Source organism: Myodes glareolus, chromosome 3 (genome assembly GCF_982192425.1).
Source record: "Myodes glareolus chromosome 3, mMyoGla1.1, whole genome shotgun sequence".
NCBI classification, from domain to species: Eukaryota; Metazoa; Chordata; class Mammalia; order Rodentia; family Cricetidae; genus Myodes; species Myodes glareolus.
Window position 1 is genome coordinate 32999440 of NC_142028.1, and position 11983 is coordinate 33011422.

The 11983-nt window shown below is 40.7% G+C and overlaps 1 protein-coding gene across 3 annotated transcripts in view; it reads left to right on the top strand.

Annotated features, from left to right (window-relative positions):
- Positions 1-2897: 2897 nt before the first annotated feature.
- The window catches only part of Csgalnact2 (chondroitin sulfate N-acetylgalactosaminyltransferase 2), a 34565-nt gene continuing 25479 nt past the window's right edge, over positions 2898-11983 (top strand). Inside the window, exon 1 of one of the 3 annotated variants that reach the window (XM_085686950.2) lies at positions 2898-2983. The gene's annotated coding sequence lies outside the window, so the exon portion shown is untranslated. Of the gene's footprint in view, positions 3026-11983 lie in introns of all 3 variants that reach the window. The other 2 variants (XM_087904370.1, XM_085686951.2) reach the window with 2 other exon arrangements.

Consider the following 11983-nt stretch of genomic DNA (forward strand, 5'->3'; position numbering starts at 1 on the left):
ACGTGGCTCTGCCTGGGGTGTGGTCAGGAAGGAAGGAAGATAAAGGGAAGAGAGCAAGCACACATTAGACAGAAACCAGCGTCTGTGGGGCTAGCAAAGAAGGGGAAGAAGAAGATGCTTAAAGTGACTAGGAATGGATCTATCCCAAACTACAGTGTGCTAAGAAGGAGCTGGGTCTGAATTTGCTTAATGGGATCACAGAGCTCTTTTGTGGAGACTTTGCGAGAATTCGGGCATTTACAAATCCGCTTAGATCCTGTGTTTGGCACTGAGATGCCAGGAACTCTAGATGAAGTCTCATTCTTTCCATCATGGTCCCCTTTCAATTTAAATTGAAAAACCAAGCCCAAGCATGTCCATGACCAGAGATGAGCCTAGGGGGCGCATTCTAAAAGCCCCGATGTCTGTGCAATTTCTTTTCTTCTGAGACAGGGTCTCAGTATGCATCCCAGGTTGGCCTGGAATTTACTGTGTAGTCCAGGTAGGCCTCCAGATTATTATTCTTCTGCCTCAGCACCTTGAATGCCAGGACTACAGGCAGATGCCACACACGGCTTCTGGGAACTTCTCGGTAACTGTTGGTGAAATGTCAAGTCTAGTGTGGGCACACAGTAGATGTGGGCTTGGACAAAATGTGCCAAAACTGCCAGTCTGGCATCATGGTTCTCTAACATGCTGATGAAATGCCATTTATATTTACCCTATTAGTCCCTTGGAGAACTTTGGTCTTATCTTGGAAATTTATCAGTGCTGAGACTTTACCGTTTGCTAGAGGTTCCCATGGTTGACATCTCCTAGGAGAGAACCGTTGCGTCTTTACACTCACACTCCTGTCGTGTGCCCACACTTGTGGTAAATAGCATGACAACCCCGTGCACTGGAGACACTTTAGCCAGACTCACGTGTAGGTAATCTTCGCCCAAGTGCTTACCCTGCTAACTAGAAAGAGAGCCGACTAGTGGGAGGCTGCCGACACAGTCAACATGCATTCTGCTCAAGGAAGGTCGCTACAGAACACAGAAAAGATCCCTACATGTTTTTATTTTAAATAATTTCGTTTGGTGGGTGCAAAGTACCAGGAGGTGAAAAGACTGGCCTCTTCAGGAAAGCATAGGCTAGGGGAGTCTACGTCCGAATGAGTTCTTTATCCCTGGGCCAGGCAGGAGGCAGGGAAATCAAAACTGTGTTTATTATTGCTTGGAAATGACATGGGGAAGAGTGAGACCTTAAAGTTGGGAAGAGACTGGATATTCAGTCAGCAGGCCTGTCTTAGAAGTAGGTGGTCCAGACCCTTACGGCATTAGATGAGAACATCTGGACTAAAGATATTGCAACAACTGCCAGCCAGTAAAGTCACCTGTGATTAACGACGAGTCATCTCCCCTGGAATGCTGCTTCTATAGGATGCAACCTGGCAGTCACCTCAGCCTTCCATCTACTCTACCGCATTCACAAACCACAGTAAACATGAGTTAGCCAACTGCTGTCTGCCAGCCCAAATCCCGAATACTTCAAATGTACAACAGCGTTTCATTCAGAAATAAAAACGTCATGAAGCTGGTTTAAAAAAACCACTCAAACCCTTGCCCCAGTCCAAACTGCACACATCTCAGTGGACTCCTGTGCAGTCAGAATGGTCCTTCTGAAGCCGTGGAGCTTTGCTTAGGAGTTTACTTTCATGAGCAATCTCTCCTTTTTTTTTTTTTATTCTCTCTTCTTGTGGTTCTTGCTACTTCAATACCCAGAATGGTGAACACACTTATCCATTATGAAAAAGGAGAAAGATTTGAAAAACCAACTATGATGGTATGATGAGGTTGAAACAAAAGGGAAGGGGGCTTTAGATGTTCTTTTCTGTGTCATGTGTCCCTTCGCCTACATTCCATGTTTCTATTTCGGAATTAATTAGAATAAAGTGACTTTGTAAAATTATATTTATTCCTCGCTGTTTTAGGAAACATATATTATTGTTATTGGCCACTAAGCAGATGAGAAAACTCGAGAGTCAGAGGGGCTAAGTCCAGATAGTCTGCCAAAACAACCCTGCAAAGAAAACAGAACCCAAGTGGAACAGACACCAGAGCTGCCCCTTGGCACCTCCACATTCTACCCAGACACTCGAGGGCTTTGTGCTGTTAGCCGCTCACCTGCTTATGCTAGCGTTTGTGGTGGACACTGCCTTGAGAATATTCCCTGAGCAATCGTTTGGATAGCAGCAAGAGTGGGAGAGGCTTTGTTTTTGTTTTTCTAAAAATTACATAATTTCAGACCTTAAAATCATTTACCAGACTGTCTACTTAAACCCCATAATTGAACATATAAGTAACCTTGGGTCCGATGAAATGGAATGGTTAGCCCAAATGTCATTGGCAAGCTAGGTTCATGGACTAGGGCCAGTTCACCTGAGAATGTCAGACAGCTCTGGAGACCTATGGGTCCCTACCATAGTTACCCAGAACATAGAGTAGTCTCTCTTAGGGCGCTGCTCCCCAATCTTCTGGCAGGGATTTACAGAGCTAATCTGTTGTTTGGCCTGGTACTCCAAGTCCCTGCAGGAGCTTGTTTTTCTGGAGGTCCACAGGCTTTTGTTTGTTAGATTTTAGATGAATCAACACTGTCAGTTGTGGAGTTTTCTGTGCCTGGTATGGGACAGGAGAGGGAAGAATGGGCATGTCCTGGCTGTAAAGGGCAAGGCCTAGCCGTGGAAGGGTGGGACTTGGCAGTGAAAGGCGGGACCTGGATGTAGAGGGCGGGGCCAGGTCGTGGAGGGCGGAGCCTGCCCGTGGAGGGCGGGACCTAGCCGAGGAAGGCGGAACCTTGGCCGTGGAGGGTGGGGCCTGGATGTGGAGGGCGGGGCCCGGTTGTGGATGGCAGGCGCGCGCGGTGGCGCCACACCCTCATTTCCCTCATTTCCTCGCGCGCGCCGGAAGTGGCGGTGCTCGGCGGCGGCGCGCCGTGCCGGCCCGCGCAGGGCGCTGGCCAGGTGAGCAGCTCCCCAGGGCGGCGGCGCTGAGCGGAGGGCGCGGTGAGTACCGCCCTCGCCTGCCGCGCCTCTGGGCGGCGGCCGGTCCTCTCCGACGAGCCCTCCGGGACGGAAGGCAGCCGGGCGCGCCGCTTCACTGACGCGTCCTCCCGGGTCTGGTCGGGTTTCAGGAGACCGCTGGTTTGCGTGTCAGTTATGGGCTGCGGGTTTTTATAACCTACTCGCTATCGTCTCTGCTGAGTGGCTAAACTTTTTACTGCGGGGTTAAAAGCGTCCTCTGGCATCAGCCCTCCCGGCTCTGACAAAACGGCCTCCTGTAAAAGATGCTCTTGAAACATCGGTGACCCCCGGAGCCTGAAAAAACGGGGAATGTCAGAATGGTCAGATAGTTTGGGAAATTCTTGCCTGTCTGAGCAAGTGGCCCTGTAATTTATCAAACTCCTCGGCGGTGCTTGTGTTTGTCACCGGTGATGGTATTGGCAGCATGACAGTTTGCTTACAAATCTAAAGCTTCCCCTCTTAAGCCCTTGTTAAATCTGGAGGTGTCTTGAGCCTGCTTTTGAAATGTGTGTGCAGTGTCTTGACAGACCGTGTCGCTGAAGGCCCCTGGGCTTTTAAAGCTTTGTAGATTAATGTATCTTTTAAAGGTGTGTTAAAATAGCACCTTCGGTTTGGGAAGTGACAAAAAGTGTTTTATGGCTTACAGTTCAGGAATAGTTTGTATTATTATCTGCTACTACTTGTTTAAAATTATGTGACTAAAGAATGCAAAAAGGATATTGGATTTCCGGTATATGTGGCTTGGAGGATTTGGAGTTAAACAGCCAGCATTAGTTTCAAATAATTTAGAGATCATCTTTTTTCCTTCTCCCCTTCTTTTATGGAGGTATAAAATACACATGAGGTCAACAAATGCTTACAGGTTAACTATGTAGGTCAGTGACTTTACATGATTAGTCCCGTGTTTCCTGCTACACACCTCAGACCGTAACTGTAGAGCATTTCCAGGGTGCTCTGCTTCTGCCCAGTAGGTCGTACCCCTGCTTCCTCATCTGTAGTCTGACTTCTCTCCTCAGCCTTAGTTTGATCTATGTTGGGCTTCATTTTAATGGAGTTAATATGTAGTATTCTCAGAAGTCACCTGTCATGTTTTATGGTATGGTGTCATTCATATCTATGGTAATTGATAGTTCTTTCGTAATGTCTCACTGTGTTGTGACTGGTTTTCTGTTGGTGAGCATGTGTGCTTCTGGTTTTGTCTATGTGTGTGAATACACTTCTGCTAGATGTAGAATGACTGAGACATCCAATGGGGGAAACTACATCTTAACTAAAGTGGACTCTTTTTTTAAAAAATGTATCCGAATTGCTATGCTTAACTATTACAGTAGTAAAGGTTGGTTTTTAAAGTATGGCTATTATGAGTTAAGTCATGTTGGTGCAAACCTTTACTCCCAGCACTTTGGAAGCAGAGGAAGGCAGATCTCTGTGAGTTCCAGGCCAGCCAAGGTTACACCCTGGCATGCTGTCTCTAGCAAACATTTAATATATTTATTTATATTAATAGCTACTATTTACACTTCATATTTGCACCAGCAACACTCTTCTCAAAGACTTGTTGTGTTTAATTATCTTCTACCCACAAGTCAGTTAGAGCAGGCCATGATATGACTGTACGGTTTGATAGCAATTAGGCAATATCTGGTTACTCAAGTTAGTGGTTCTTAGGGGAAATGTGGTAGCTGTCAGAGGAAATGAAGCACCGAAGGAGCTAACTAAAAATGGATTGGACAATCATGAGATTTCCAGACAAAAAATATAGATAGTTACTGTATTGCCACACAAGTACTGGGTGTGAATATAAAATTGAATTAAATTAATATGAAGTTAATTTTGGATGTGAATTTATTACAGTAGTATAGTTATATCTATAATAAAGAACAAAAATCACTAAACTTCTGTAGGAAGTCAGATCATGTAATTTGGGCAAATACAAGAAGCTATTGAGTTGAAGAAGATGTTTAAATATTAGTACTCTCAAGTTTGGAAAGATGCTTTGCCTACTGAACACACACACAAACACACACACAGCGGGAGAAGGAGGGAGAGAGAAAAAGATGCATCAGGGGACAGAGTACTGGCAAACATAGATCAACCCTTCCCTCTCTAATTTCTGGGGGGTTTTTTTCCCTCTAAGGGTGGAGATGATCTGAGAGTATGACCTTTCACAAGGGCTGTGGAAAGATTGTTACCTGTACTGTCAGCTCCTGATTGTCGCTCTCCAACTCACAGAAGATAACAAATATGATCAAGAAAATAAGGATATTTCTCAAAGTAGAAGTTTTGAGTAAATTGATACACCAAAACTATTAATATTGTTGAAGCCACACTTAGATACTGTCTAATAAAATTTATAAACTGTGGAGATAAATATAATTTTATAAGATTCTCAAAACAATGTTTTGTTTATTTATAAAGGAATAGAAATCAGATTTCCAAACATTGTATGACAATAGTTTAGGTTTCTAAAGAGCCCGTGGTAACAGGGCGTGGTCATGCATGTGTGTAGTCTCAGCACATGGTAAATTGAAGATCATGAATTCAAGGCCAGCCTTGACTACGTTAGGAGATTCTATCCCAGAAAAGAAATCAAACAAAAAACCAAAAATGCCCATAGGACTGTTTTGAACTTGGAACTTTGTTTTTAAACAAAATCATTTCACCCACATTCAGTAGATATACAGAAAATACTCAGTCAAAATGAAAAATTTCAGAAAAAAATATATATGGAATTCAAAGAAAATAATAAAACATTTCTTAGCTCCAAGTTATAAATAAATTTAGCTAAGAAATTTAAATGTAATCCTTAGGATTTTTAGGTCTTTATTTGTTTGTTTGTTTGTTTGTTTGTTTTCAAAGCAGGGTTTCTTTGTGTAGCCCTGACTGCTCTGGAACTTGAGACCAGGCTAGCTTCAAACTCAGAGTTCTGCCAGCCTCAGTCTCCCAAGTGCTGAGATCTAAGGCATGCACCACCATGCCCAGCTTGAATTTTTAAGTCTTTAATAAACTGGAGAAAAAATTTTAATGTGGCAGCTAGTCAGCTTTCCATTATTATAATAAAATACTTGAAACAAAAGAGAAAGGGTTATTTTTTTCCCCAATTTTCAGCTTGTGCTCACTTGGGCCTGTTGCTTTGCTTCTGTGGCAGCAGAGTCAACATGGTAGCAGGAATAGGTGGCTTACCTTGGGGCCAAAGAACAAAGGGTGAGAAAGGACCCAAACTTCAATATTCCTCCCAAGAGCAAAGAGCACGCTCCCAATTACCTAACTCCCCTCTCTGCTCCTTAAGTATTCTGCTACCTCCCAATAGCACCATAGGCTTGAAGCCAAGACTTTAACACATAGAGTTTGGAGGGACAGTCCAGATCTAAGAGGTAGCAGTTGGAAAGTAGAAAGTAGTTAAAGGCATAATGGAAACTTATCCTGGGCAGGGGATGTTGTAGAAACTGATTACATTCAAGGGAATTTAGGCAGCAGTTCCATTTGAAGGATTTCATAACATTTGTGTATTAGTGAAATACTGTGTTCAGAGTCAGGTATATGAAATATGAAAGCCATTCGTGCCAAGATGCTTAGTAGTGGCAAAAATTTTGGAAGAATACACAAAAATTGTGGGGCTGGCAGGAGAGAGACTTTTCACTCTATACCCTTTATTCATGTTTAACTTTTTTTTTTCAAGACAGGATTTCTCTGCGTAACAGCCTTGGCTGTCCTGGAACTTGCTCTGTAGACCAGGCTGGCCTCAAACTCACAGAGATCTACCTGCCTCTGCCTCCCAAGTGCTGGGATTAAAGGTGTGGAACCTTAATTAAATCAGTTCCACAAAAAGGGGTGCATGTGCATGCACACATATATATTTAGTTTATCCTTAATTAAGGAAATCATAACATCTTAGAATGAAAATTGGCTAGAGAGATGGCTCAGTGATTAAAACTGCATTCTACTCCTGCAGAGAACTTGAATTTGGTTCCCATCACCACATTGAGTAGTTCATAAATGCTTGAAACTCCATTTCCAGGGAGTCTGGTACCTCTTACTTCAAGGGCACTTACATTCACACACACACACACACACACACACACACACACAATTAAAGGTAATAAATAAAAATAACTGTCCAGAAAAACTGCCTCATTTTATAGAAGTCCAAAAAGGTTAAATGTTATGCCCAAGATTTTACAATTGTTAAATAGTTGACTGTATTCTCAAACTTGTTTTTATTCTGCCACAGACTGGCCCATTTTGTGCCATTGTTTGGCCAGCATTCAAGTGTTGTGAGTATAGTTTTCTCTAGAAGCACCTTATCAAAGGATCCATTTGGTGTTACCCTTGGTACTCAGCACAGTACTTGGCACACAGTAGGTGCTCTCAAGGAGTTGTGGGAATGTGCTGCTTTCTGATGATCAATCCCTTTGTTTCTAAACACTTAACATTTGTAAGTACTTAAATCGGTGATTCTAAACCAGGTGTGTTAGTACGCCTTTAATCTCAGCACGGGAGGGGCAAAGGCAGGCGGATCTCTGAGTTCGAGGCCAGCATGGTCTACAAAAACCAGTTCCAGGAAAGGCTCCAAAGCTAACTCTGTCTCGAAAAACCAAAACGAAACAAAATAATAATAATAATAACAACAACAACAACAACATTGGTATTTTAGGCATATATAGTCCATCACTTGTGAGGCTGAGGTTGGGGGATTGCCATGAGTTTGAGGCCAACCTGGTCTACATAGTGAGTTCCAGGACAACTGGGCTATATAGAGAGACTATCTTTAAAAAAAAAAAAAAAAAAAAAAAAAAAACCTTTTAAAACGTACAGTAAGAAGCCAGTTACCAATGTAATTAACAGTACCAGTGCTTTACATTGCTTTTTTTATAGATCTGTTTTCCTTTCTGTAGTACAGGTGATGAATTCTTTCAGCTTATTTTTATGTCCAAATAAAAGCATTTTGCCTTTGTTTTTCAAAAATTATTCTAATGAATTCTCGGTTGGTAGAGTGGAGAAATGTAGTGAACTCTGTCAAAAGTTGTTTTTGCTGGGCATAGAATTCTAGTTTGGCCTTTTTTTTTTTTTGGAGTACTTAAAGTGTTTATAGACTATATTTTATATGTATGAGTGTTTTGCCTGCATGTAGTATTGTACCGTGTGTGTGTGTGTTTGTGTGTGTGTGTGTGTGTGTGTGATGTCCTCAGAGGTCAGAAGATGGCATAGATCTCCTGGAACTGGAATTATAGGTGGTTGTGAGCCACAAAATAGGTGCTGGGAATAGAACCTAGGTTCTCTGTTAAAGCAGCAAATGCTCTTAACTGCTGAGTTAGCTCCCTAGCTCCTCTGAGTATTTATAAGGTAATTCCACTTTTTCTCACTTGTATTGCTTCCAAGAATTCATTTTGTTTCATTAATTTTTTTTGGAGATTTTATTAATTTTTATTTTTGTGTTTGAATGTTGTGTCTGCATATATCTGTGTACCACATGTGTGCAGTAGCTGAATGCAAAAGTATCAGCACAGGAAAATGGCAGTTTATAAAAGTACTAGGGGAAGCTCTGTGTTAGAATGAGGTTGCTTAATTTTAATTGGGCAAGCCAAAGGGGGCGTTTGATGACTGAATTTCGGTACTTTGATTGCTGGTCCTTGGTAGTCTGCCTCAGGAGGAGGAAGTGGCCAAATAAGGGAATAGACTCTGGGGACTAGCTTTAGAAATGTAATCAAATAGTTTTTAGCAAGGCAAAGGAATTGGGGGAGAAGGGCAAGACCTGCCAGAGCCATGCTCTTGAGAGGGCTAGTGCCCTTCAATACCAGAGGAGGCCAGAAAGGGTGACAGATCCTCTAGGATGGGCAGTTCCAGATGGTTGTAAGCCTCCGTGCAGGTGCTGTGAACAGAACCTGGCTCCTCTAGAAGAGCAAGCAGCCATCTCCCGAGCCCCACAGACTGCACTCCTTTCTTTGTTCCATATGTATTTTGCATTTTTCTGTATAGTCACTTCTAAAGTAGAATAACTTTTATGCGAGTGTCAGATATTGTAAATTCTATTTTGTTGTATGCTAAATATTTTATATTCCTATAAATATTCTTGAAAATTATGACATCATATGGAAACAATTTAATTCTTTCAGGTTTTGCTTTTAATATTTGTTGGCAGAAGTTAGATGAATGTTTATAGTTGGTTATTGTCCTGTTCTAAGCCAAGACTTTTTTGAATGCCCAGTGCCTCATGAAGTTAAAGTTTTCCAATCTGTCTGCTAGGAGCATATACTATTCCTAGTCCTATTTAAATGTTGGGATTTGTGTCCTCTGTTTTTTTTATAGTCTTTTCCTTGGCTTATTTCTTTATAAGCCTACACTAATGAGCAAGCACTCTGCTGAATACCCAAAGGATACCCTCTTTAGGTCTCTGGAGTTGTTTTGAACCCTTACTGCCTTGAACTTTTCAAAATATCGGGTCCATCCTGTCAACTCAGAAATCTGGGCTTTGCTTAGGCTGGCCTTCATTAGTACATACATAGATATTTATTATCAAAAACAGTTTCAGTAAGAAACAAGTAATCACTTGTTTCTCATTTCTCCAAGGATCACTACTCTTCATTTCCTGATGTTCAACATCTGGAAAACTGTTGTTTCATGTGATTTTGGTTGTTTCAAACATAGAGGTAAATCTGGTCCCTGTTATTCCACCTTGGGATGAAGTCTCTTAGTCTGTTTTTGAGTTAGGATTGATTGCTTTCAAAATTTCTTTCAACTAACTCTAAAAATATTTGATTTTGTCTTATTTACCTTTACTATCTCATTTTCCTGTCACTACAATATTTATTATCTCTTCACACCCTTCTCTGCATTTAGAGGTTGTTTGAATTAGCTCCAAACTGTGAGTGAATGCCATATGTATAATATATAGACAGTGCACAGGAGAGGGAATCAAGATGTACTAGCAGAAAGAGGTGCGTGTGTGTGTGTGTGTGTGTGTGTGTGTGTGCAGCATGTATGTGTACATAAGGGTGTGTGGGGGGTGCGCTCGTGTGTGTGTGCGTGTGGTAGGTGTTGAACCTAGGACCTCAAGCATGCTTGCAAATACTCCACCACTGAGCTATATCTCTAGGTCTTCTAAAATTCTTAGTAGCTTGTTACCGTTGTAATCTGGTCTTGTGGTATGTGGTCAGAGTTCCTTTTAGGAACTAGGCAAGTAGGCTGTAACAACTACTGTAGAGATATGCAAGTACACTCTAATTAATTATAGCAGCCTTTCTTTCATTGCAGTGGAAAGCAATCAACTGCAGCATTATCACATAGATATTCTAAAACCTATAGTTTATTAAAATGGAGAAACAACACCCAAGTTTTAATGCTTCCATTTAGTGGTTAAATAGCCTTATTTAAATCTATTTATTTCTGAACAATTTTTCTTCTATAAAAAGAAGCTAATACTAGCACTATTCTGAAAGGATATTTCATATATTTTATGGAATATGTGATAAATGGGTCTTAAACTAGTGTCTTTTAGAATTTTTTAATCACAACCCAATTATTACTATATTATACATTAAGTCGCATATATATACAAATATGTATACATATATACACACATATTTAATCACAATGCAAAACTTACTGCTACACGTTTTCTCTTTCACTGAAAAGTAAACCTTTAGTAGTGACCCATTATGAATTATATAAAATATAAAATAAAGAAAAAGACTATGAGGTGACCTATTAATAAGAAGATATGGTACATAGAGCATATATTACTTTATGATCAAGTTTTACCTCAAAATCATTTGAGTATATTGTATGGTTTAGTGTGTCTTTCTTTATTAACAGTTTTTGTTGTTGATGTTATTTTTTTCAAGGTAGAGTCTCACTGTGTAGCTCTGGTTATCCTGGAACTCACTATGTAGACCAGGCTGGCCTTGAACTCACAGCAATTCACCTGCTTCTGCCTCCTGAGTCCTGGGATTAAAGGTGTATGCCACCACCACTGGATTTATTAACAGTTTATGAAATTTTGTTTCTACACTTTCAAGTGTAGCCTTTTTTCCCTAGCAAGTAGGCTAGTAATAGCTTGCACATAGTAAAGAAATACCTCTGTTTATTTTTTCAGTAATGGCATTCAAGTGGCTCTTTTGTTAATGATTATGTTTCTAAGGAATGGTAAATTCTTAGAACTAGTATTAGCTTTGCATTGTCTTTTAATTAGTTTGTTAAAATTTAAAATTTCCCCTATTTTTCTCTAACATTTAAACAATATTTACAATTATCTTGTCATAGTAAAAGACACAATGAATTAAATTTTTCAGGACACTTGGTTGTTACTTGGTTTGCTAAGGTAACAAATGGCTTAGGGGAGTTAAGCCTATTATTTGTGGTCCACTATCATAAAAAGTTTTAATCTTGCCTACATTTTAATACAAATATCTACAAAAAATACACAATGCAGAATTTTTGCAGCAGGCACCCAGGTTTTCCTAGTGATTAAGAAAGCAAGTACCTAGGACTGATGTCCCCACTGCTCAACTCCAGGGCTGTGCTCACTTGGAGAAAGCATTCCTGCTAAACGTCCCTCGTCATGTCACATGATCCTGCTTAGAACACTTGGTTGGATGGAAGTTCTATTTGCAGCAGAGGACTTCTTGCCTCCCTTCTCCGAGTTTAATCTCTTCTATTTCTAGAGTCAGTAATCCTTGGTTTAGAATTATTCTGGAAGAGTTCACACAGCTGGTTGGAGCATGAAAGGTAGCACGTACTTTTGTCAATGTACTGTTTTTCTCAAAGCAGATAAACATAATTAAATCATTTGTGTTTTTTCTTTATATCAACTCCAAATCTTCCAGAATTGTAAGGAATCTTTTGCTGTGTCATACAGTGGAAAATGATCTAATGCTCAAGTAATCTACCAGAGGACTTTTGGATATAAAAATGTTTTAATGTGTTTTCCAGATGTCTGTGACC